This window comes from Propithecus coquereli, unplaced genomic scaffold (genome assembly GCF_000956105.1).
Source record: "Propithecus coquereli isolate 6110/MARCELLA unplaced genomic scaffold, Pcoq_1.0 Scaffold39, whole genome shotgun sequence".
NCBI classification, from domain to species: Eukaryota; Metazoa; Chordata; class Mammalia; order Primates; family Indriidae; genus Propithecus; species Propithecus coquereli.
The window spans coordinates 5,145,899-5,171,171 of NW_012149618.1; the positions used below are offsets into that span (position 1 = coordinate 5,145,899).

The 25,273-nt window shown below is 44.1% G+C and overlaps 1 protein-coding gene across 1 annotated transcript in view; it reads right to left on the reverse strand.

The window, feature by feature from the left end:
* The window catches only part of ALK (anaplastic lymphoma receptor tyrosine kinase), a 702,002-nt gene that overhangs the window by 400,672 nt on the left and 276,057 nt on the right, over positions 1-25,273 (reverse strand). The window lies entirely within an intron of this gene.

A 25,273-nucleotide genomic window follows, 5' to 3' on the forward strand; every position in this document is an offset into this window, starting at 1 on the left:
ACTAATTGCCTGTGGTGCCTCTGAGGCAACTGAAGGCGGAGGAACCTCCACCTGAATTGGATATTTTTGGGGTTTCCTGCTATTTTGCCGGCAGGCTGGGATTTATCATTTTCTTGGAGAAATGGCTTGACTTTACCTGATTCTCATTGCACGGAGAGCTTGGTTGCCCACTCCCACAGGCTGTATGCCTCAAGGCTGTATGCCCCAGACCTAACTCAGGATCTAACACGGACAGCCTTGGAGAAGAGACTATGGTCGTGGAATCACAGAGGGCCAGGCCTGGGGATGCCCCAGATGTCATCGGGTCCAGTGGGCTTTCCCTGGACCTCTATTTTGAATGAACTCATTAATATATAAGACAGATAGGAGTGGGGCTGATCTGGTTAAAGGAGCTTGGGGTCCCACTAGGTCACCTTTGTGGAGACTCCTGATGTATTAACATAAAGTCTCTTTATTTTTCAGTTTAGGAAAGGTTAAGCGATGTGCCTAGCATCACGTGACAAGGTGGAGGCAGAACTGGATCTAGAACCTGGGGTGCCAGACTCCCAGTCATACAGAGTCCTCTTTGCTTCATAATGTCACCCCCTCACCTGCCTCCCAGGGGAGGACCCACAGTGATAAAGATCAGGGCAAAGAGTCCCAAGGCCCTGCAAAAACACACGTGGACACTAAGGAAGGTAGAGGGACCGTCCTTTCCTGTGGCTGGGCAACAGCAGCTGCCACATTTGGAGACGGATTCATCCCTCACACCGGGCACCACGAGGTCTCTCTGAAAGCATCTGGTGGTGAAGGGTGAAAACTGTCACTCAGTTTATCAGTTTGAGCTCACGACTGCCCTTCTGCCTGGGATGCTTCCTTTGTTGTCCACTGTTTCCCGGCTACATCCTTAAATCTTTGCTCCCATTTGATTCGCTGAAGTTCTAATTTAAATGGTATTTCCTGGTTATGATTCCTAATCACACCCTTTATTTTCCATCCTATGCAATTAGTGATTACATGAAAAACTCTTCAAATTATTTGTTTAATATTCATTTGTCCCATTAGTAAATGCCACGGGGCCAGGACCACGTCCGTCACGGTCACTCAGGGTCTAGCACAGGGCTGGTAACTTCAGTCCACGGACCAAATCCAGCTTGCTGCCTGTTTTTGTATGATCCAAGAGCTAAGAATGGTTTTTTACATTTTTAAATTATTGGAAAGAAAATATTTCATGATGCGAAAATTACATGAAATCCAAATTTCAGTGGTCATAAATAAAGTTTTATTGGATCACAGCCATGCTTGTTCATTTACATGTTGTCTATGACACTTTTGTGTTACGATGGCAGAGATAGTAGTTACGACAGAGAGAAGCAGCAGAGAAGGGCTGTGCTGAAGTTCACGCATGTGTCAGGGATTAAACTCAGATCTTTCAAACTCCTGCGGGTTTTTTATGTATTGAATTTCTCCAAACTACAACAAGGACTGCAAAACTCATAGCCCAGACCCTAACCTGGCCCCCTTTGCAGGTTTTCTGGGTATCTATGATAGGTAAATATCCTGAGGACCTGGGATAAAAGGTGCTTTGTGAAAAGCCACTTTGAACACGTCTCTGAGAAAAGACTCTTGAAGGGATAAAAGCCTTTCTGCTCAAAAGAGGCCTGATGTGTTCTGTTTGTGCTGAAGCTTCGTCTGGTTTCTATTCCATTACAAAATGCAACAACCCTAGAAGTTTCATGTCTGATGCTACATTATTCTGCTTTCAGATCTTGCTTTTGTTCCTGTTCACAACTATGACATGGGGACAAAGCCACAGGCCTATGCAGACAATTGTCCCTGGATTAGAGTACCTTCCTTCAGCTCACCCTGCTCCAATAAGAGCTATATAAGGTGGCACGCTGGTGTTGATTCAAGTGTCTGGAAAGTTGGTGAATCCTCCCCTCAATCATTGCTGTTGAGATATTCCAACACATATCACTCCAACCAATAAATATAGGTGATGTTGAATGACAACAGAGGCCAGGGTAGTAGTAGGACACTATGGGGAAACAATAATCTACAGTCCAAGGAAATCATACTTGAGTCAATAGCTTCAATCTCATAAATGCTCAGGATTGCAAGGGGCACTTAAAGGTTGTCCCACTGTTATGGACTGAATGTTTATGCTCCTTCAAAATTGATAGATCAAGGCCCAATGCGATGGCATCTAGAGATGGGCTTTTGGGAGGCAATTAGGTTTAGGTGATATCATGAGGGTGGGGCCCTCATGATAGCATTAGTGTCCTTGTAAGAAGAGAGAGAGAGACCAGAGCTCTGTCTCTCTCTCCCATGGGAGGACATGGCAAGAAGGCGGCCCTCTGCAAGCCAGGAAGAGAGCCCTCACCAGAACCTGACCATGCAGGCACCCTGATCTGGAGCGTCCCGGCCTCGAGAACGGTGATCAGGGTCTGTTGTTTCAGTCACTTAGTGTATGGTACTTTGTTACAGCAGCCTAAACTACGACGCCAGCCCATCAGCACACCTGCATTTTGAGCGTCCCTTCCATAGTCTCTGCTTGAATGCTCAAGGATGCTGTCTCCCCGCCCCTCTGACAAAATCAAAGTGACTCCTGATCATCAGTTGAAATTTGCTTCCTGTAAGTCTAACCTGATGGTCTTGGTTCTCCTTGGGTCCCAAAGGAGAAGTTTAATTTTCCTTTCATGAAACAGCCCCACAACCATCCCACCTGTCCCCACCTCCCATCCCCATTGCCACCCCTGCCCCCTGTGACTTTACCAGTCTTCTTCTTCTAGATCCAAGAAGCTGACATTCTCTAACCACTCCTCATAGCTGTGGCTTCAGGGCTCATTTTCCCACTAAAGCTTTCAATAGAAACAAAGGGAAACCAGTGTAGTGGATACTCGCTTCATTTACTTTCCTTGTCTCCCTCACAGGAATGAGGAAACGAGGAGATACAAGTAGGTAAAAGGGCTACTGCATTAGCCACAATCTCAATCATGGAGAGTTGTTTTCACTTTGGACCCAGTTGTCTTGTGGAAATGGCACAGAAGGTGGAAACCTCTAGTGTCCCCAGAAAGGAGATGGGAATCTATGGGCCACTCCAGGTCTTGGGCCTCCCTTCTAAACTTCAAAGAATTTAAATGTGTTTGAGGGTTTCCCTAAGTGAAAGGTAAAGAAACAGTAGCCCCTGCCCCAGAGAGGTAGCTAGGACTGGGCATCCCTGCAGGAGAATGAGCTCATCTCTCGAGGCAGATTATCTAGTTCAAGGATTGGCAAACTACTATGGTTCTCATGCCAAATCCAGCCTGCTGCCTGTTTTTGTAAATAAAGTTTTATTGAAACAAAGCCATGCCTATCTGTTTACCTCTTGTCTATGGTTGCTTTTGTGCTACAATAGCAGAGTCCAGTAGTTGCAACAGAAACCACAGCCCACAAAGCCTAAAATATTCACTATCTGGCCCTTCTGCTGACCCCTGGTCTATTAATAGTTCACTCTTTCCTGTATTGTGTGCCTTGCAACACTAGTCCTGTGTGCTACTTCCTCAAATATGTTAGGGAAATTCTTCACACCTGATGTCCCTCTTGGAAATTCATAGTCCTCACCAGCCTTGTAAAGTCTCCAAGAAGTCCTGCAGCACACACGTCTGCTTGACTCTGTTTAACTCAGCATTCCTCAGACTCACTTGACCCCATCAACATTCCACGGAGCGTAGGGAGCACACTCGGTGAAACACCAATCTTGTTGGTTATTACTGTTCTTTGAATTGATTTTCTATCTAGCTTTTTCTAAGCCTGTAGACAGGCTTTGCTTAGATTTTTCAGTCTAGTGCCAGTTTTGCTGATGACATCTGAGGGAGGAGTTGTGGTTTCCCCTGAGGCCAGAGTGGCAGAGGGGAGTAGACCCCCCCTCCCTGAGGAGGTGGTGGTAACAACCCCCAGTGGGCAGGGAATTCTTCCTCCAATGTCGTCATATTTCATTATCCTGGATCATCCCTATGAGCACAGAAATATAACATCTTTCACCTTAAAGAAAACATAAAACCCTCTCGTGAACTCCTTTCCCATACAGCTACCTACCACCCATTTCTCTGCTGACATTTGCAGTAGAACTAAAGCATTGTCTATACTCATTTTCTCTAATCCCTCCTTCCTATTCTCTCTTGAGCCCACTCTCATCAGTCTTTTTCTCCCATCACTCCCCTGAAATGGCTCTTGTCAAGGTCATCATGACCTCCAGGTGGCTAAACTCAATGGTCAAGGCTCATCTCAAAATATCTGCAGTGTTCTACATAGATAATGACCCTCCTTTCCCAAACACCCCCTTCTCTTGGTTTCTGGGATCCTACTCTCTCCTGGCCCTCCTCCTAGCTCGTCCCTCAGCTACTGCATGGGTCCCCCTCACCTCCCTGACCTCTAACTGTTGGGTTCCTCAGAGCTCTGCTGGAATGATTTCCTCTACCTACACTTTCTCTGGAGATATTACCCTATCTCATGGCTTTAAATGCCAAGTGCTTGCTGACAACTCCTCCGTTTCTATCTCTATCCATTGTCTGGAATGATCTTTCCCCAGAAATCCACTTGGCTTACTTCTTTCATGTTTCTGCTAAAATATCACATTATCAGCAAGGTCCTCCCTGACCACTCTCTATAAATATATGTATGAATAAACCCACCTCTTGCCCTTGCCTCCCGGTTTTACCTTGCCACACTTCCTTTTCTTCTTAGCACTTACTACCATCTGATATACTCACTTCTGCCTGGTTACTTGTTAGTTGCCTGTCTCCCCTCACTAGAGCATATGCTTCATGGGGGTAGGGGATATTTTGTTCTTGGCTATAATCCCGGGGTTTAGAGCTTGGCAAGACATATAGTAGGCACTCAGTAAATGCTTTAGGATGGATGAATAGAGGTGTGAATTGTCTGACATGGGGTTCCAGGGATCATCATGATTTTATAGCAGGAGGAGCTAAGGTTAGGTCCTTTTATCCCAAATCATATGGCTTGTTAGTGGCACAGCTGAGGCCTTTTATTGAGTCTCTACTAAGTGCCAGGCATTGTGATGAGCAGCGTAGACATAGGTTCCATTTCTGCTCTACTGGACCTTTTCAGTGGAGACTGACTTCGAATGGACAATGGCAACCTGCTCCTTGACCTCTAGTCCAGGCTCTCCCCGTGGCCCCCGTTACCACCATCACAATGGCGCACTGAGACTAAGAAGATATTTGCCTTAAATAGTCAACACTCCCTCTGAGACATAAATCTTAGGCAGAGGACTCCTGCAGTAGGAAATGAATTTACCCCTCACATTTAAAGCAACTTCCTCAGCTCTCTAAGTGTCACTGCTGAGTGTTGGTATAATTGCAATTCCATTTTCTAATGCCTGTGCCTTATCTGGGTGAAGAGTTTTTGTTTGTTTGTTTGTTTTGTTTGTTTTTTATTTTGGTCCATTCTCACTCATGCCCAGTCCTAAGCATCCAAAGCATTGCCATCTGGCCTTACATGTTGGGAAGATTCCATTACACAGTGGCAAATGGGAGTGGCTGGGATTCTGTGAGAACATCATCTTCTGGTGGCCCACAGAAGGGAAATATTAAGAGCTATTGTTTAGAGGTCTCCTCTCACTCAACTACACATTCAAAATAAATAACAATTTAGAACCCCAAATCTTAGATTTGGATGGGATCTCAAATGTCATATTGTCCCACCATGTTGCACCAATGCAGTGATCCCTGAAATATCTGTGACATGTGAGTTACCTTGACTTGTGCCCCTTTACCAACAGAACATATTTACTTTCATATAACTTTCCTTAGGTTGAGCCAAAACAAGTCCCCCTAAAGCTTCCATACATTGGCCCTGGTTTTGTCCTTGACATCTATTCCAAGTAAATCTCATCTTTTACTTATGTGTCAGGTCCTCCAGTGGGCCTGTGGACACAGAAAAGAGCATTTGGTCCATTCGTCTTGGACCTAAATACCAGTATAAGTTTGTTGGCTATTAAAGCAGATACAGGTTAGTAAATCTTTGCTATTTATTCACAGGCTGCAAGAGGAGTATAGAGTAGTACTGCCATTGCCAGGGTATGGATGGGGAAACCAAGGTATATGGATGGCCAATGACTTGCTGTTGGCTCAGAGGACAAATGATTCTGGGCTGCTCATCCTTTGCTCTGACTTGGATTCTTTAACATATTGCACACTCCAGAGAAAGCTATTATAATAACGACTCCAAGAACATTAGAATTCCTATTATTGAGAAAGATGCACTTTCATTTAAAGGGTTTCATTCTTCTTAGATGAGTTCTACTTTCTGCTTTCCCCTCATTTGAATCCTGTGTTTATTATTTCTGCTCCACTGCCGGCCTGATAAAGCTAAAATTCCACTCACACCAGCCAGGCAGCAGCAGACAGGAGCGCTCAGTCTGTTGGAGATGAAGGTTTCTCTCCAGTTTGGTCCGCAAGCTGGATTTAAACTGACAAGATCATAGCTCTACAAAAATAAGATCTATTAATTGTGCCATGGAAGGAAAAGGTCATCGGGAAAATGTTACCCTGTATCTCGTTTTACAGTTAAAGTCTGGGCATCAGCATCAAATCATTTCTCTGTAACTAGATTCTGTCTCTCAACAATAATTAAAAAAATGACTCTGGATAAAATCATGCTCAGTTCTGCTTGTGAATTTTGTTACTTGAATACATTTCATTCACACTGAAATCAGTCTAGAGTTGCTGACACTGCACTTCCTCTAGGCCCCCACTGAAAAATTTATTAGAAGTGTCTGGGATCATTAATAGATTCTCCCAGATCCCCTTTGGAACCTGTTTATCAGCTTTTAGCTCCTAAGGTGGAACAGAAGTTTCCTTAATGTGACTTGGGTCACTAACACCAACAGAGTGTGGGAGAGGGGCAGGCATGGAGATGCTACCTGTCAGACCACACATGATTCCCCTGGCAGTCTCCAGGGTGGGTGGGCTGCAGGAGAATGGCCACAGAGAGTGCCATGGTCAGAGTGATTGACAATCAGGGACTGGATAGTGTGGGACAGTGCATAGGGAAAGGGGGCCACAGACGAGAGTTTTCTCCAGCTCTCTGTAAGCTGTGTGGGCAGAACCTATGATGCTTCCCCACCTTGGGCTGAGCATCTACTATGCACCCACCAAAAAGCAAACACATTCATGAACAGTACTTAATCCTCACTACAACCCTAAGAGATAGGTAGAGTTTTAATTTCCTGGTGTTTCCCTTTCCTTGTTTGTTTGCTGTCAGCAGTTAGATTAAATGGTTCTGTCAACTATCTGAACTTACCCGAGGAAGGTGGAAGTTGGAGAAACAAACAAACAATGCAGACAAATAGGTTCCTTCTCCACAATCAATGCCAGGACCTCCTATGGGAGCAGATCCAGACAGGGTGACTTGCTCAAGATCATATGGCCTGGAAGTGGTAAAATTGAGATCTGCCACTAGGGTGGGCACCAGAATGCATACTCCTCTTCCCCTACTCCTCCCCTGCCCTCTCTCCTCCCCCTCCACTTCCCCCACTGCCTTCCATATTAATGAAATGTTCAATGCCTTTGTGCTTATAACTTTGCAGTCACCATCTCAGTAGTGATGCTAAAAGCATGTCTGATTTTAAAAATGAAAAAATTATAAAAATTAAGGCTTTCTATATATAACTTGCATATCCCCTCTTCACTTTTAGCTGTGTCTTTTTTTCTTTTTAAATCTTAATCTGGATGATCATTCAAGCCCCTGGTAAATTACGTTTCATTCTGCTTTTTGGGTCTCACTCTTCCCTGGCAGTTGTTTCTACATTTCAGGGTTTCATACAGAAGACAAATGTAGAAATTCTACTTCAAACAAAAATAATTTCTCTCTGGTTGCCAAAGTGATCCTGAGATCAACTGGCACTGAGTCAGCTGAAGAGGAAGCAGAGGAATCGTCCTTGTCTAGAGGAGAGTTCTCGCCGTGGCCATTCTCTTCCCCGGTGCAGCTCCTGGGTTCCCCAAACACCAACTGATCTGAACTTCTCTTTGTTTTCACCCAGTCCCAAGTCCTGAAGGATCGCCCTCCTGTTAAGTCTGTGACGGCAACATCTCCAGGCAGTTTAGCTCAGAAGGGGGTGAAGGGAGTGGGAATGGGGCTGCATAATGCTTATTAAGGGTTGGGTGCTAATGTTAGTGAGCCCATCCTGCAGGGAGGCGGTTTTGCTGTTTTCCCTCCTGTCTCCCCCTAGTATCTTTAGAAGTTTGAGTTTCATACTATGTGTCTCCCCCAGACCAACTCCAGATCAGTTTGGGAAGAAAGGAATCAAAACAAATACCAAATGCAGAGAACAGGACCTCCTCTCCTTCTGGGTGTACAAACACAATGGGTTGTCTGAGTACATATGTGAATGCACAATATCAAACACAAGCTTCATTAGAAAGGAAAAGTGTTGAGAACAAATTCATGAATTCTCCTATTTACATTTCAATCTCCAAACTAATCGTTCAGTCCTAAGGGTTCTGCTAGGGTTGTGGTCATCGGTGGTTTTCTGTAAATGAACCTAAAAAACTTTATTAACCCAAATTATTTTTTGAATGCCTGAACCACAAGGAAGCCTAGAGCTAAATTTAGTGCTCGACTGCAATAATAAATTTATCCAAGATGCCTGGCATTTCTCATTCTCTTCCCCTTTTAATTAGTTTTGGCTCCCTTTCCATTTTTAATTGTCCAGGTTTATTTGAGATTCAACATAATGAACCACCTCAATCCCTTTTGCATTTCTCTCCAGGAAATTAATTTAGCTAACATTTTCAGATGTCGATGCTTCCTTTCAAGGTATAAGCTCTTCCTTTTAAAAGTCAGCTTTGGAAATACGAGTATAAATGGAAACACAGTTCATTGACATAGGCACTGTTCTTCCTTGTTGGGGACATCAGCTGATGGGTGATCTTTAGCTGGGGCAGATATCACATAGACACAAGCACCTTATACATCTATATCTTTTCCACTAAGAAAATACAACCTTGTTCTCCATGGAATGGAAATCTTAAACACTAGGTGGAGTGCTGATGAGTTCAGTGTTTTTCCACAACAAATAAACAGCATTTTATACCATAAAATGAATTTGCATCGTCCAAGCAAAATGGCTTTGCGTACTGCCAAATGCGATTACTGAGACTGATTCACTCCTGCCCTGCAGTAAACTGGTTACTTAGCTTTGCAGATTCAGCTGGACTTGCTTTTCCCTCTGGCTAAGTGGAGACAGACCCACTTCCAGCAGGTCAGGAGGAAAGAGAACTCTACAGCTCAGGGACTAATGGCCAACAGGACAGGGGCCCGTGTTTCCTACCTGGGTCCTACCCAGGCAGCCGGGTGGGACAGGAGGTTCACTGGGGATGTTGGGGCCCAGAAAAGTGAGGGGAGCCAGGGGCAGAGTTTGCTCCCTTTCCCCTCCCCCAGGATCCCCCCCCAGACACTGTCCTGCTTCTCTTGGGCCCCTGGATCCTCAGGTGTCCTCTGACCTAGGCCGCTTGCCTCCCAAACCCTCAGTACCAACCCCTGCGGCAGGTTCCAGTGGCTCTGGCATGGGTGGGACCTAGTTTCTAAGCCCAGGTCTGCATTCCGTTACCTCTTAGAAGTTCAGGGTGCTCAACACGGAGAATAATCCCCACCTCAGGACTAAATTTTTAGCCTATTTCCGGTGACATTAGGCCTCCAGTAAAGGCCGTGTATATTGTTGGTCCCCGTCCTCTCTTCTCCAGCCCTGCCCATCTCGGACCTGCTTAGCCTGTGGCTTTCCTTCAAGATTACCCTCTCTGTAGACTGACGAGAATTCTCCCCTGGACCAAACGCTGGTCAGTCTCCTCTGAGACCAACTAGGCCACATCCTTGGGCATGGCCTCCAAGAGCCCAACTGTGGCAAGAATCCTGTCAGGCTGATTGATCCAGAGTCCCCCACTCTCCATACTGGATCCGATTCCTCGTCCTTCAACACCCCCAGGTGACATCTGATCACCTGGCCTGCCTTCAGCAAGACTCCTATTGGGCTGGTCTAGCTCGAATCCCCCCTACCCGAGAGGTTCCATCCATGGACAACCTTCCTCTCCCCCGACCCCATCCATGGCTATAAATTCCCGCTCTTCTTTGTGGTATCCTGAGTTGAGTTCAATCTCTCTCCCCTACTGCCAAACCCTGTTGCAATTGTCTTGCATAAAGTCTGCCTTACAGTTCTTCAACTAATATCGTGGGTAATATTTTTTCTTTAGCAAGACTCAGAGTGCCCATCTTGCTTGTGACTTTTAGGAATGCTGTTCCCTGTTCTCTTCCTTCCTACCTGGTTAAATGATGTTTACTCTTCAAGATACAATGCCACCTCCTTTGTGACATTTTCGCAGGACAACCAGCCGCCCCCAACTCCTGTCCCAAGGTAAAGCTAAGCTCTCTTTTTTCTGTTCTATAGCACAGGGCTCTGGCACCAGACTATCTGGGGTCAAATTCCAGCTCCATCTTTCTCTCATTTTTGACTTTGGGAAAATTATTTAAACCTGTCTATACCTTAGTTCCCTCATCAAAAATTGATAGTAGTAATGCCCACCTCATTGGGTTGTTGAACTAATACATTCATTCTGCCAAGTGCTTAGATACTGTGTCTGGCTCATAGTAAATTCTCAAAACATTTTATTTATTATTATCAGAGATCTTCTGATACTTTATAATTACTATTGTTATCAATACTATATGCCCTGTCCCTACCCTCCACCTCATCTCCGTCCTAGACCAGGAGCCTCCTTCATGGCAGGGATTGGCTCTTGTTCATCTTTGCACTTTTCTTCCAGCTCCACGTCACCATGGCACACAGTAGGTGCTCAGCATACCAAGAGGTGCTCACACTGAGAGGTCTAAGAAAGGATTCCCCTGTAGTGCTGATGGGTGCTAAATATTTATCGTGCCCTTCCAAGGCAGTTTATTTGAATAGGGGGCTTTGAACAGCACTTGAGCTGCTGGGATTACCATCTGCAGTTCACCCCAGGAAGTCAAATTAGCTAATATCAAGGGGATGAGGCAGACAACTTTGAAGCTGCAGGCCTTTCAGTGGCTCCGGATCTCATTTAGGGTTTGGCCACATCTTCTATGCAGAGGCCAGGGCCTGGGCCCCACCTAAATGACTTCTACTCAAAAACATTTGTTAAGCCAGGGATGAAGAGGCCCAGAGCCTGCCCTGGTGGGGCTGACATCTCTGTGGGGGACTCCGTGGAGTCGCAGACAAGTATGTTCTGTCACAAGACAGAGTGAGGGCACAGCTTTCAGGGCATTAGGAAGGATGTGGAAATTTCAAGAGGGGAAAGAGCTTCTACTTGGAATTCCTGGGAGGTTTTGGGAAGGAGGTGGCATGTGAGCTGGAATTTGAAGGTGGGCAGGATTTCTCCTGTAGGATTAGGGGATGGGCAGCATGGAGGTGGGGGTGATGAGCAGGGAGTAAAGAGGGGAGAGGAAAGGGCGGGGCTGCCAGGCATTTTTGCTCAGGTTTCTATCTAGGAATGAAATGGAGGCTCAGGTGTCAAACTCGTCTAGAGCTCATAAGGGTAAGAGGGGGGATGATTTAAAATTTAAGAACCCTACGGTGTGAAGAGGCTGTGAGGAATTGTACCAGATGGTATTGACCATTCTAGACATGTAAGTGTCTTCTCTTTTTATAAGCACCTCCGAGGGAAGGAGAAGTCCACGCCTGGTGTCAGGAATCATTATGTGGTGGGAAAACCTTGGGCTTGGGGATCATGGAGCCCTGACATCAAACCCAAAACTAACATCTGATTGGCTACAGGCCCTAGGCAAGGGACAAATCTCGGTTTCCTCTTTCATCACATTGAAATAATCCTTCCTCCTTTATGAGATTGTGTGATGACTCCATTTCAAAGGGTATAGCTCAGTGCCTGGCACCTAATGAGCATTCCGTGCTGCCAAAGACTCTCTCGGGCTCCTCTGAGCCCCCTTCCTGATTTTGGTGCCTGTCCTGTCTTTGGCTTGCCCAGCCCAGTTTTGGGAAGAACACTGCTAAGTCAGTTTCACAAGGACCCCCACCCTAGACCCCCTCATTCTGCTCCCTGGAGATAAATCCCCACTGGTCCTTGCTGTGTTTGGAATTGAGCCCAATCTCTCGCCCCTGCTACCATACCCCACTGCGATAGTCTAGAATAAAGTCTTCCTCACTATTTTAACAAGTGTCAGAATAATTTCTCTTAAACAGAACATGCCATGATTATTACCATTATCTTTCCTCTCTCCTGGGTATTATCTTTCCTGGTGTTATCTTTCCTGGGATTAACAGATGGTGGGATCTGTCTACCTAGTTCCTGGTTGAAAAGGCAGCACACCCAGTCATGAGTATCTTTGACTCTTCCGGCCCCTCAGTTGGTCTGGGAGACCAACGCTTCTGCGGTGACCCCGGGCAGGTGCTCTGGGTCAAATGTTGGGGGAGGGTACAGAGTCTGCCTTAGCCCATCCTTTAACACTTTTCTCGGGGTCAATATGTTGAGCTGCCATGGAGGGGCTGAGCCAGACCTTTAGAGCTGCTCTTAGTTTCTGATCAACATTCAGCCCAGTTCTGAGCAATCAAACCAGCCTTTGTTCAGGGAAGGGCCTCATTTTAGGATCAAAGGTCAACCTCAAAATCCAATCCAGAAGCAATTACAATCCTGTTTTAAGTACCAGAGTTGAGGTTCAAAGTCCAACTTTTTTTTCCTGAAACAACTGATCTTTGCTCTGTGACAAACAAGGCTGAGTCTCAGAGGACTATAATAGAATTTTAATTTAAAATCTAAAACTCAGTGCTCCTTTCATGTCATCATCAGTTTGCCACACCGTTTTATTGACAAATTAAAGTGAGTGGGCAGGAGCCCCGTCTTCTTCTTTCACCTCCATTTCGAGTTGCTCTGTCCCTGACCCCACTTGTCCTCACTCTGGGGGAGGGGGCCCCCTCCAGGATTCTAAGATGCTGCCTCTGCCCTCAGTTCCCCTTCTGTCACCTGCCATTTCCCTGTGCATTTCCCTGTCCATGCTATGGACTAGGTGGCTGCTATCCCTGATTTGCAAGATGATTAAAAAATAAAACTCTTTAAAAAAAGTTTTGCATTTATCGGAACATGTATAAAGGGAATAATTCGATAAGTAGCATGTGAAACCCATCATTTTGTGGATATTATTGCTTTAGATGAGGTTAAATGTTTAAGTTTGGTTAATCGACTCACAAAAACACCCAGCAACTGCTTGCAAAAGTGCCGTGTGTTGTGGAAAGGGTGGACAGCAGTTTGGATGCTCTTTGCATGGTGGAGAGCTCCAGCTGGCAGCCAGAGGTCCTTGCTTGGTTTCTGCACTCCCTGTGGCCTTGGGAAGCGCCTTAACCCTTCTAGGCCTCCTCAGGTATCATTTATGCTTTCACGGGGCTGGCTCTTTTCCTGGTTTTCAAAAGCACTCAGGTTTTCCCAGTGTGGAAATAAACAACCTCCAAAAGCTTGTTCCTCGAGGGTGCTGAGCCCTCAAGTTCTGGTTTTCCTGGTCTCTCTTCCCTTTTCTGAGTGTGCCAGTTCTGAGAGTGTTGCATTCCTCATCTCTTCTTTCCCTGATGACTCCATGAAAGAGCTCTCTTCAGCGTCACCGGTGACTTCCCAAATGACAAGCAGTGCTGCTGGTACTCAGCTTCTAGAGCATCGTGACTGATGTGGGCCTCGTGGGCAGGACAAGCTCGAACAGTAGGAGTGCTCCGTCCCAGGAAAATGGATTCTGAGATCCCTGTGTCTCTTTGAGATAGTGGCTCTCAGAACCTACCTCCATCCACTCAAGCTGAAGACTCCGCGTGGGTTGTCAAACAACGTGTGACAAGGGCCCTTGGGCTGTCGCCCTCACTCAGCCCTGCTGCCACTTTCTGAATATGGGAAGGAGGGAGGAAGTAGGCCTTGGGCACTGGGGTGCATTCTGGGCTGTATCAGGTACCTGTCTCCACAGTGAGGGGCATCGAGCTAGGGCTGCCCAACTCCAGCAGCCCCGAGGACGCCATGGGGAGCAAGAAGGTCAGCAGCTCCTGTTTCTGAGTTCCTCACTTGGCTCTCGAGCAGGCTTTCCAGCTTGGGGTCAATGACTCACTTTATTAACACCTTAATCTCTTCATCTGCTAAAAGACAATACTTAGTACTAAAAGGAGGAAAGACTTTGCATTTGTTTGCTAGGGCTGCTACACACCAGGTGGCTTAAACAATGAAAATGTGTTGTCTGATAGTTTTGGAGACTACATGTCCAAAATCAAGGTGTTGGCGGGGTTGGTTCCTTCTGAGGGCTGGGAGGGAAGGACCCTTCTTTGCAGATGGCCACCCTCACGTTCACATGGCGTTCTCTTTGTACGTGTACTGGTGTCCAAATCCCCCTCTTTTATAAGGACACCAGTCATGTTATATTAGGAGCCTACTCTCCTCCAGTGCGGCCACCTCTTAACTAATTACATTGACAACAATCCTATTTCCAAATAAAAGCACATTCTGAGGGACTGGGAGTTATGAATTTTGATAGAGGGGACACAGTTAACCTAAAACAGACTTGAAGAACTGAACAAGGAGCGAGGCACCTGTATCACCTGGATTCTAGACCCAGCTTAGCCATTAAGCTGCCATGTGGCATTGGTGAACAACACCACTCTCCGGGCCTCAGACTTCTCTTTGCCTCTTCAGCTAGAGGGTGAGGCTAGACGGTCTCACAGGCCCCTCCCAGCCCTCCCAGCCAATAGCTTCAGCATCTAGCTCAAATTGATCCAAACGTTAGCAATACATTTAAAACTTCTTATACGGAAAATACAGTATAAACACTAAGAAATAATAACCCCCAAGCCTCAGTAGAAAGAGCGCATACAAATTCAAAGTGGTTTTCAAACATTATTTCATTAATCTTTACAAATCCCCTGTGAAGTAGTATTATTAAAGAGCAAACTGACAATTGTGCTATAATCTGGTCAAGTAAAAGAACAATATCTCAGACAAGATAATAGCAGACTTATCTGCCTTAAGGGAGGGCTGAATATGCAAAGAGCGAGCTAGTCAGAAACAAATAGGAAATTTCATCTCAGGTGGCTTTGACATAGGGGGTGGAAATGAGGCTCTGGCTGCCATCCTGGGACTTTCCAAAGGAGGGAGGGGAGATTTACGAGCAGACTTTCCAGAATGCATGCATCATTCATGGCTTCTAATTTTTCATGCATAAATGTTTGAGTTGATATTTAAGATCTAGGAAATCTGCTGAGAAGGAATTACAATGTTTTTCTGAGGTGAGGAAAAAAAGGCACTGTCCGAGATTGATTTTTTTTTCCTACTGAGAAGGTGGAAAAAATATCAATTTGTTTTTTTTTAAAAAAACAGGGCTAAAAATGTGGGTGCATTTGAGATTATGGAAATGTGGTCACTTCACTGACGCCCTCACCCTCCCGGCCACCAGTCATTGTCCTGACTCCAGCCAGCTATTAGGAACAGCTGATGATGAGGCAGAGTCCATGGCAGGGCACTAATCCACACTCCACCCAGAAGACAAGCTGAAGGAGGCAATCCCAGCGCTGTTGCCCTGGAGAGTGGGACAAAAAGTCACATCCAGATCTGGACTTGCACAAAGGCTTGTCACCACATTGGACTATGGAAGAGGCCAGAAGGCACTGCTTGCCCACCCCAATCGTAAATAGCTTCTTCACTTGGTGGCCTTGACCTGCAATTCCACTATTGGAGATTGTGCAGGTTGCAAAAATATCTACCTCCAAGTGACCACCTCTAAAATCCAAATGCTTCTGAAGAGGTAAGGGATGGACCTCCTAACCAATCACTAGCATCTTCCTGTGAATGAGTTTGTCCCAACAAGCCTTCTCTGTGGTATTAGGAGGCTATTTTGGGGGGAAGAGGAAGAAGTAGAGGAACAAAAAAGGGGTGAAGTGGGGTGGTTGGAAGGCTTCGAAGATCTTTTTTGTGTACCTCACTACACTGCCAGGTGAGCTACAATACAGGCTAACCTTCTTTAGAAACACCACTGCTACTAGTTTATAGGTTAACTTGGTTTAATGAAGCATCCATACTGTTAAGTGATATCAATATTTGATACTGTGATCCAGTTGGTAAATCTGATTGTATGCAGTCAGAAACTCTTGTAGGGTTTTGTTGAGGCTACTTTTATTATTAACATCAACCAACCATCAAGCAAATAAAAAGCAGCCTTTAAAGACCATAACTTTAAAAGAACCCAGCTTCTCTGCATGCCCTGGTCCCAGACTCATCTCTCAATGCCCCTTCAAACATACCTGTACACAATTCCTTGGAGTTCCCCAAATGGGCCAGCCCCCTCATCCCTCCTCCACACACGCTGTTCTTTTGGTGTGGAACAACCTCCTGCCCCCACGCTCTTTCCACCTGGCTAACTAATTGCTCTTCATTCAAGACTGAACTCAAGCCTGCCCCTTTCTCGAAGCTTTCCCTGACTTCCTGGAGTAGGTGAGTCACTCCCCTGCACACCTGCACTCATCACACTGTTACGACTGTTATGTCAGCATCCAGTTTCTTCCTCTAGAGCATGGGCAGAACTGATGGCCTCCACCTCAGCATCTCTGGCCCCGAGGAAGTGCTAAACAATTTTTGTTGTGAATGAGCCATTTTTTAAAAACTTGTTAAACCTGCTGATTAAGAAACAGTAGAAGAAGGATGACTTAATGCCTTTTGCAACAATTTGAATGGAACTGGAGACCATTATCCTCAGTGAAGTATCTAAAGAATGGAAAAACAAACACCACATGTACTTGCTATTAAATTGGAACTAACCGATGAGCACGAATGTGCATAGCAGGAAGTAAAACTCAACGGAAATAACGCAGGGGAGAGAAGGAGGAGGGGATGGGCATAAACCTACCTAATAGGAACAACAGACACTATCTGGGTGATGGGCACACTTATAACCACGACTCAAGTAATATAAAAATGATCCATGTAACCAAAAATACTCGTACCCCCGTAATACTTTGGAAAAAAAAAAAAACAGTAGAACTCAGTTCTGGTGAAGGTGAGCTGAAGCACTCATATTTTACTTTATGGTGGAAATATAAATTGATTCAAGGCCCTGGGAAAGCCATCTGGCAAGATGTGTTATGAGCAATGGCAGCTTTGTAAACTTTGACCCTGGTACTCCTCTTCTGGGAATCTGTCCTAAGGAAATAATGTAAACTATGAAAAAATGATCTCTAGGATGATATTAATGGCAGTGTTACTTAAAATAAAAATGCCTAGAATCAACTCAACTGTCCAGTAATAGAGGGATGGTTAAATTGTAATCTGATGCAATGTTTTGCAACCATTAAAAATTACAGTTATAAGAAACTATGTCAAATGTGGGAAATAATTATGATAAAACATTAAATGAAAATGATATAAAATGCATGAATGATTCCCATTATGTAAAATAAAAATAATAGCTAACACATATACGGTGGCTCACTTTAATACTTTACATATATTCTTGCAATAATTCTATGTGGTAAGTACTATTAATATTTCCATTTTATCGATGATGGGAGCAGAAGCACAGAGAGGTTAAATATCTTGCTCTAAATCACACAGCTAGTAAGTGACAGAGCCTGAATTTAAACCCAAGACAATCTGTGTCCAGATAATGTTCTCTTAACCACAATGATATAAAATTCATCTAGAGTCTGGAATAAAACCAAATGTCAAATGCCATTGCTTTTTTAAGGTTGTGAAAAAAAGAATATTTTTTTTTCAATACTTAAAATTGTCTATAATGGGCTTATGCTACTTTTACAACAGAACAATATTTCTAATAAAACTTTTAAAAATTTAATCATAATATAGAAACCTTCCTTCAAATGTCTACTTGCAAAGCATGTTTATAACAGTTGCTGGCTTAAATATTCCAGAACTGTCTTGAAAGAAAATGTTTAAATACTAAGTTACCTGATGCACACACAGACACATAAAGCTAAAATTGTATTTCTGCTCATGTATTATGTTTCCTTTTCAATGAAGTATATTCACTGTAATGTGTAACGTATGGGATTTGATGTTTATACCCTAGCAAGACTCTTCATAGAAAGACATCGATTCACTAGTGAGGAAAAAATATCCTTTGTCAAACTACCTGTCAGGCTTTTCAGTTTGTAAACTCTGATCACAGCAGGGTGGGAGTGCTGGGGAGGAAGAGTGTATGAAGAAAGAGGGAATGCCCCCCAGTTCTTCCTCACTCAAACACCAGGCCCCTCTGGCTGGTGGTAGGAGGCTCAAACTAAGTCCTGGGGGCACTGCCCGGGTGCAGCCGGGTGAGGGAGACCAGTGCTGTGCCTATTTCTGGGGCAGAAGGAAGCGCGCCCTTAAGTTTCTGCCGAGTTAACCTGCTTTGAGGTCTTTTATAAAAGCAAAACCAACTATCCAGGATTCCTTGAGCTCTCACACAGAGATGATTCTGTGTTACAAAGGGAGGTTTAACATCTGTAGATGAGTGAGACAAATTCTAACGGGGAGGAGAGGACAGGGCTGGCTCCTTCTGCACTTCCCCGTTCAGACTTGCAGAGAAGGGTGGAGCTTGGTCCAACGGAGCAGGGCGAGGAGGAACTGCAGGGAAGCCACCACCGTTGCACAAACCTTCAGACTAATTTTTCTTTTTGGTCCCAGTCCTCACTCCAAGACACTACAAATAAGGATGGTCATTCAACTGATATTTACAGGGAGGGTGTTCACTGCGGGCAGGGCCTGGTGCGAGGTGACAGGGGTTGTCTCAGATCAAGAAGCCGACACGCTAGTTGGGGAGGTGAGATTAACACCTGGGAAAAGGTAACTGACCATCTCGAACTGTGTGTGTGACTCGTCTTTGCCAATATGAGCGGTATGGATGTGAGGAGCGCCAGGTCAGTGTGGCAAGACAGTCGGGGGGCGCCGTGTCCTCACAGGTGGCCGTGGGGCATGCACGGATACGAGGACAAGCACCTGTAGGTATTCATTATATGCTGGGCACTGTGCCAAACAATTTCACTATTTTATGTTATTTGATCCTCACCAACAATCGTATATTTATTTTATCAATTTCACAAATGAGAAAATTAACGATTAAAAGTTACATAGCTAAAGAAGAGGCTGTAGTTTGGCTTCCAAATGAATTCTGCTGGACTTCAAAACCCATAAGTGGAAGGAAGGAAGAATACACATAGACATGCTATGTATGCGTATATGTAGATGTTTTCCCAAAAGCTTTCTAATGGGTTTGAATGAAACAATATGTTACTATTTACAGAGCTCTTCCCTGCCAGGTATTTAACTGGATTTTCTCAATAGCCCTGAAAAATAACAATTTTAATTACCTCAATTTCACAGATCAACTGACGGCTAGAGAGTATGACAGATAAGCAAGCTAGTTAAGTGAGATAGTCACGCGTCGCTTAAGGATGGGAATACATTCTGAGAAATGTGTTGTTAGGAGATTTCACTGTGGGAACATCATGGCGTGTACTTAACGCAGACCTGGGTGGCACAGCCTACTATACCCCTAGGCTATGTGGTATGGCCTATTGCTCCCGGGCTACACACTTGTACTATAATTTTTTTACTTTATATACACTTTAATTTTTATAACTCTTATAATAACACTTAGTTTAAAACATAAACCCATTGTACAGCTGTACAAAAATATTTTCTTTCTTTATACCCTAATTCTATAAGCTTTTATCTACTTTTAAAATTTTTCAATTTTTTTTTTACTTTTTATAACTTTTTGGTGAAAACCTAAGATACAAATACAGACATTAGCCTGGACCTACACAGGGTCAGGATCATCAGTGTCACTGTCTTCCACCTCCATATCGCGTCCCACTAGAAGGGCTTCAGGGACAATAACACGCATGGAGCTGTCACCTCCTGAGATGACAATGCCTTCTCCTGGACTACCCCCCGAAGGACCTGCCTGAGAACACTTTGCAGTTAACTTTTTTTTTTTAATAAGCAGAAGAATTACACTTTAAAATAATGACAAAAAGTACAGTATAGTAAATACATAAACCAGTGGTGTGGTTGTTTTCAATCATTATCAAGTACTGTACTTAATTATATGCACTACGCTGTTATATGACTGGTGGCACGGTAGGTTTGTTTACACCAGCATCACCACAAACATGCGACTAGTGCATTGTGCTGGGACATTACGACAGCTACAATGTCACTAGGTGACAGGAATTTTTCAGTTCCATTATAATACGATGGGGCTACTGTTGTGTATGCAGTCCACCATTGACTAAAATGTTATGGGGTGCAGGGCTGTAAATGCTTGAACCCACTTTTTCCGACTGTTAATCCCGTGCTCTGGCCCGTACTTGTCCAGCATGCCTTCTCTGACCACTGCTGGTGGGCTAGGGCTCTGGAGACCCCTACTGGAAGGAGAGGAAGCCGACTCCACCCCACCTGATGGAGGAAGAGGCACCTGAGCTTTGTGTGCCTTCACCAATGGGGTGGTGGGTGCTGGGTGGGCATGCACTGGGGACTTAATGCTCTACCTGGGGAAGTGGGATAAGGTTGAGGAGGGCTTTGAAGATCCCTGAAGCTGAATCCTAAAGCATGAGTTTGCCAAGAGAGCAAGATAGATGAAAGCATTTCCAGCTGAGGAAATGACCCGTGCAAAGACAAAAAGACATGAGAAGCCACACAGGGCTCTAAGAACTGCTGATAGTGTGTGCTATGGATTGAGCGATTGTATCCCCCAAAATTCAAAGGCTGAAGCCTCCATGGGATGGCATTTGGAGGTGGAGCTTCTGGGAGGTAATTAGGGTAAGATGAGGTCGTGAGGGTGGGGCCTCCATGATGGGATTTGTGTCCCTCTAAGACGAAGTGAGCAGAGCTTGCACTCTCTCTCTGCCATGTGAGGACACAGTGAGAAGGTGGTCACCTGTGAGCCAGGAAGAAAGCCCTCACCAGGAATCAAATCTGCCAGCACCTTGATCTTGGACTTCCCAGCCTCCAAAACCATGAGAAGTAAATGTCTATTGTTTAAGCCACCACCCTATGGTATTTTGCCATAGCAGCCCAAGCAGACTAGGACAGCATGCTCTCTCCACTCTACATGGTTGCCTTTTAGGTAGACACAGTCCGCATCTCTGCAGAGATGATGGGTGGAGCTCCAAAGGGGTAGCAGAGGCTTGCAGTGAAAAGAGATCTCCTCTTATTCCTTCCCCAGCTGCCAAACATCCCTGCACCCAGGGCTCCTCCAAACCACCTGAAATCGGCCCACTGTAGTTATTAGACCTGCTTCTAGGAGCCTGGCTGAAGTTTCCAAGAGAGAAAGATGTCAGTGTCAGGTAATGATGCCCATCACCCCCGATGCCAGGCGCCACCATGGCTCTGAAGCCCGGCTGACTGACACAAGAGGCTCTGTCGGGCAAGATGCTCTCCAGAAGGCAGACAGCCCCCTGTTCCAGACCAGCTTGGTTTGGTTTTGTAAAAGATTTCTCTCTAGTCCAATTATAACAGAAAATTCTTCTCTATTCTCCAAGCCCCAGCTGCCCTCTACGCAGTACCCAGAGAGGACAACACAATCTTTTCATGCATTCAAAAGTCAGGGCTGTTTGCGAGGAAGAGCATTTGTCTGCTCACCACCCCCTCTCCCCCAACACACAGCTCCCTGTCGATGCTGCAAATTTCTGCATTAGATGGCTGGTAGCCCATTTCCACTCCCTAATTTAGCAGATGAAGATGATTACTGTATTTATGTTGTGTGAACAGCAGCAGGCCAGGGAACTGAGACGCGTTTGATCTGTCCAACTTAAGTCTCATTTCCCGCACACGTGTCTCTGGCTGCTTCACTGCCGAGACCCCGGCAGGGGAGAGGCATGAAGAGGTGTGAGTCACATCTTGTTTGTTAGCACAGGAGGAAGTCCCAGGACCTTTTGAAGGGGAGAAGGGGGTGGAATGATGGATACTTCAAGTTCTATGAATCAAATATGAATTGAACTGTAATCTGGGCTTTAAGTAGACGGCTGCATAATAAGTGTTAAACAATTCATCTTTCTGTCAGGCGGCAGAAAGTAATTTATTCATTACCATTTAAGCAAGAAGAGATCTTGCGTATTTAAAGAGAGAAAACTTTAGCGTGTTCCATTTGCAATGGCGCTGCAAAGGGCCCAAGTTGAAAGAAAGTGCTGAAAAGGGAAAGGAGTGAAGGAAGCTTTGGAGCATCCCACCTTGATGTGGCTTGGGAAGTATCATTAATTCCCTTTCAGCATCCAGTTGAGAAATCAACCGGGCTTAGTTTAAAAATTCTTCAGATGAAGAATTGGTACATTCAGCAAAGCTTGATCTTACTTTATGCGTCTCATGCAATCCCCAAACAGCTATGTGTAAGGTTAAAAACCTTACATAATACATAAAAATGTATTAAGCTACATTTTTTTCTTTGACTTCCATTATGATTGCACAGATGTATTTCCTTGAAACCCTAAAATACAATAAAAGCACCATTTAGGCCTCTTATGATTCACTGTAACCATTTTACCTTTGTCAACATGCAATCTATAAGTATTAAATCCTCCCACAAAACCACAAGTAAAATATACGAATTTTCGATATAATCTTAGCACATTCAGGATGAATCACATGTCTTCTCTATTAAAAGATGCTATATAGCTAATTTTCACTTTTCTACCATTTTTCTTGACTTCATGGGACTGAAGTGTATAAGCAGCCATAGTAGCCAGGAGAACACATCAGGATTTCAGCCAAACTTATGAACTGGAGGAGCCATATGGGGAGGAGTTTTCTTGGACAGAATTCAGTCATACCACTTCACAAGTGTTATGTACTATACCCACTTGTTATTGCATAGCAATTATTTACTATGTTGTGTTATAAAGAGACTGGTATCCAGTTCTGTTTTAAAACTTAGTGCAATTCTGTTTAAAATGCTTGAGCCAGAAAATATGTCTGGCCATCTTAAGAATTCAAACCAAATCTTTTGGTAGAGATCAGATTCCAAATTGTTTGCTAAAATAGTCCCTGGGTGATCTCAAGAAATTCAATGCAAATAACTTTTGAACTAATTAAACTTTGAGGGAGAAACTATTCAAAAACCGAAAACTCTAAAAACAAGACAATAGGAGATTTACATGACACGGATAGATCTAGCATGTTTAAGACTGAGTTTTCTCCATGGAAAATGGAGCACTCCCCAAAGTGAGAATGACCCCACGTGTGGGACCGAGTCATTCTTTCTAACGTAGCGTAGAGAAGATGCAAGGACCAAAATAAACATGGAGCCTGGGACTGCTGTGGAAGTGTCTAGAAGGCAGAGATATACTCTGTGATAAGCTGCACATTGTTATTTGAAGAGGACATAGAGTGCTCCGTGCAGTCGTGTGTCTACAAAAGCAGTGCGGGCAGATCTAGACCTGGACTCCCTTGGAGGAGCTCGGCCCTCACACACGTAGCTGGCCACACTCAATGCCAGCCGACAGGACTACTGCCTTTTAACTATGATTAAAATAATTCATCATAATAAATATTTAAACCTTTTTTATATTTTACAAAGTAACAACATAAAAGCTCGAGACGGTAAGGACAGACTGGCCCAAATAGAAAACTGTTTTCTAAGCACAGGTGTTTCTTCAAACAGACGTGACAGAGTGACCAGACAGACAATGGCCCGCAACAGGAGTTTTGTCTGTTTGAATCTTTCTTCAAACGGAATATAGAATTTTCCTGTATAGTAGTCAGGGGCTTCTTTTAGGATTTTTTTAAAGCTAAAGTTTGTAGGAGAATCTTAAACAGAATAATCCAACATTGCTTTCTTAATTCTTTCTCTTACACGAAACACTCATTACAAGAAATCATAATCTGGGGCACTTGCTGTGCACTTATTTACCGCTATCTGTCTGTCAGTAACAACAACAATACTATTTAACATTACTGAGCTGCCAGGCACTATGTTAAGCCCTTTACATATGTGGTCTCAGTTAACCCTAATAACAACCCTCTGAGGTTATTATTCCCATTTTATAGATCGAGGCAGTAAGTCACTCTGGGGGCATGTGATAGACATGATTTGAATGCAGCTTGTTCTGACTCCCCATCCACAGTTTTAACCATTAAGCCAATTGGAAATAAGCTGACACTGAAGAGGGGGTCACCTTTATATCCCTAGACCTATAAAAGGATGGGCATATTCTAGCGGCAGCAGCATACCCAACAAACACTTTCCATTTTGCTCCTTACCACTGCCCATAAAAGTGCTTTAATAATAAAGAGCAAAACATTATTTTCTTTTTAGGTATTCCATGTCAGTTGCCTCCTTTGCGTACTGCAAATACAGAGTCTAAACAGAACTTGTTTGAATGTTAGTGGCCACATGTTTTGGGAACAGGCATGGAAGAGGGTGAGGTAGGAGGACACTTGGCTGGAGAACAGTAGTCATGGATGCAAATGGAGGTGTCTAAAGTGGATTTGGCTATTTCTCCTCCCTTCTGGCTTCTACAGAGAAAATAAAAGTTTCTACTTTTTGCAAAGAAAAAGGAGAGTAAAGAAACAGCTAAAAGGTGACCTTAGGGATTCTCTGGTGTTAATAGAGCCATCAAAGATAAGAATTTTATTTCATGTTTTCTGCAGGTGATATTAATTACAGGGTCTCTAATTCCAAGCACCAAAGAGTTACATGGTAGCCTGGGGACTTGTGATACCCAAAATACTATAGATGAGAAGAAAATGTTAAACATTTATTGAAAGCAGAAAAGGAAAAGAGAGATGGAGTCAAGGCTGGCAATTATTAATACCTAAGTATACGAGTTATTTATTATTTTAATATACCTTTTAAAATATTCTTAAAGGTATCACTAAAAATGTTATACAAGCCATCAGGAATTAGTAATCCTCCTAGATTAATGCTTTGCTATGTTAATGAAGAATTGTATTTTCACAGGAAATAAATACTAGAGTTATCACAGGCTATATTTTGAAATTGGGTTATCTACATCTTTGAGGAACTTTGGCATTTACACTGCATAACTCTTAGCCTCGTCACCTGCTGATATATACTTTTTCTCGTGGGCAACACTTGCAAGCCCCACCGTCACACTGGCCATCGTTAATCAAGGTCCATTATTAATCCCTCTATAGACAGATGTATTGGCTTTACATTCTTTCTGAAAAGTCAGGACCTAGAAAGGTACACGTGCAAGATATTCAAATATGACAGCCAATTCACAGGTCTGTAGATAAAATGACCAAGGTGAAACTGTACTAACTGAATATGCACAAACTACATA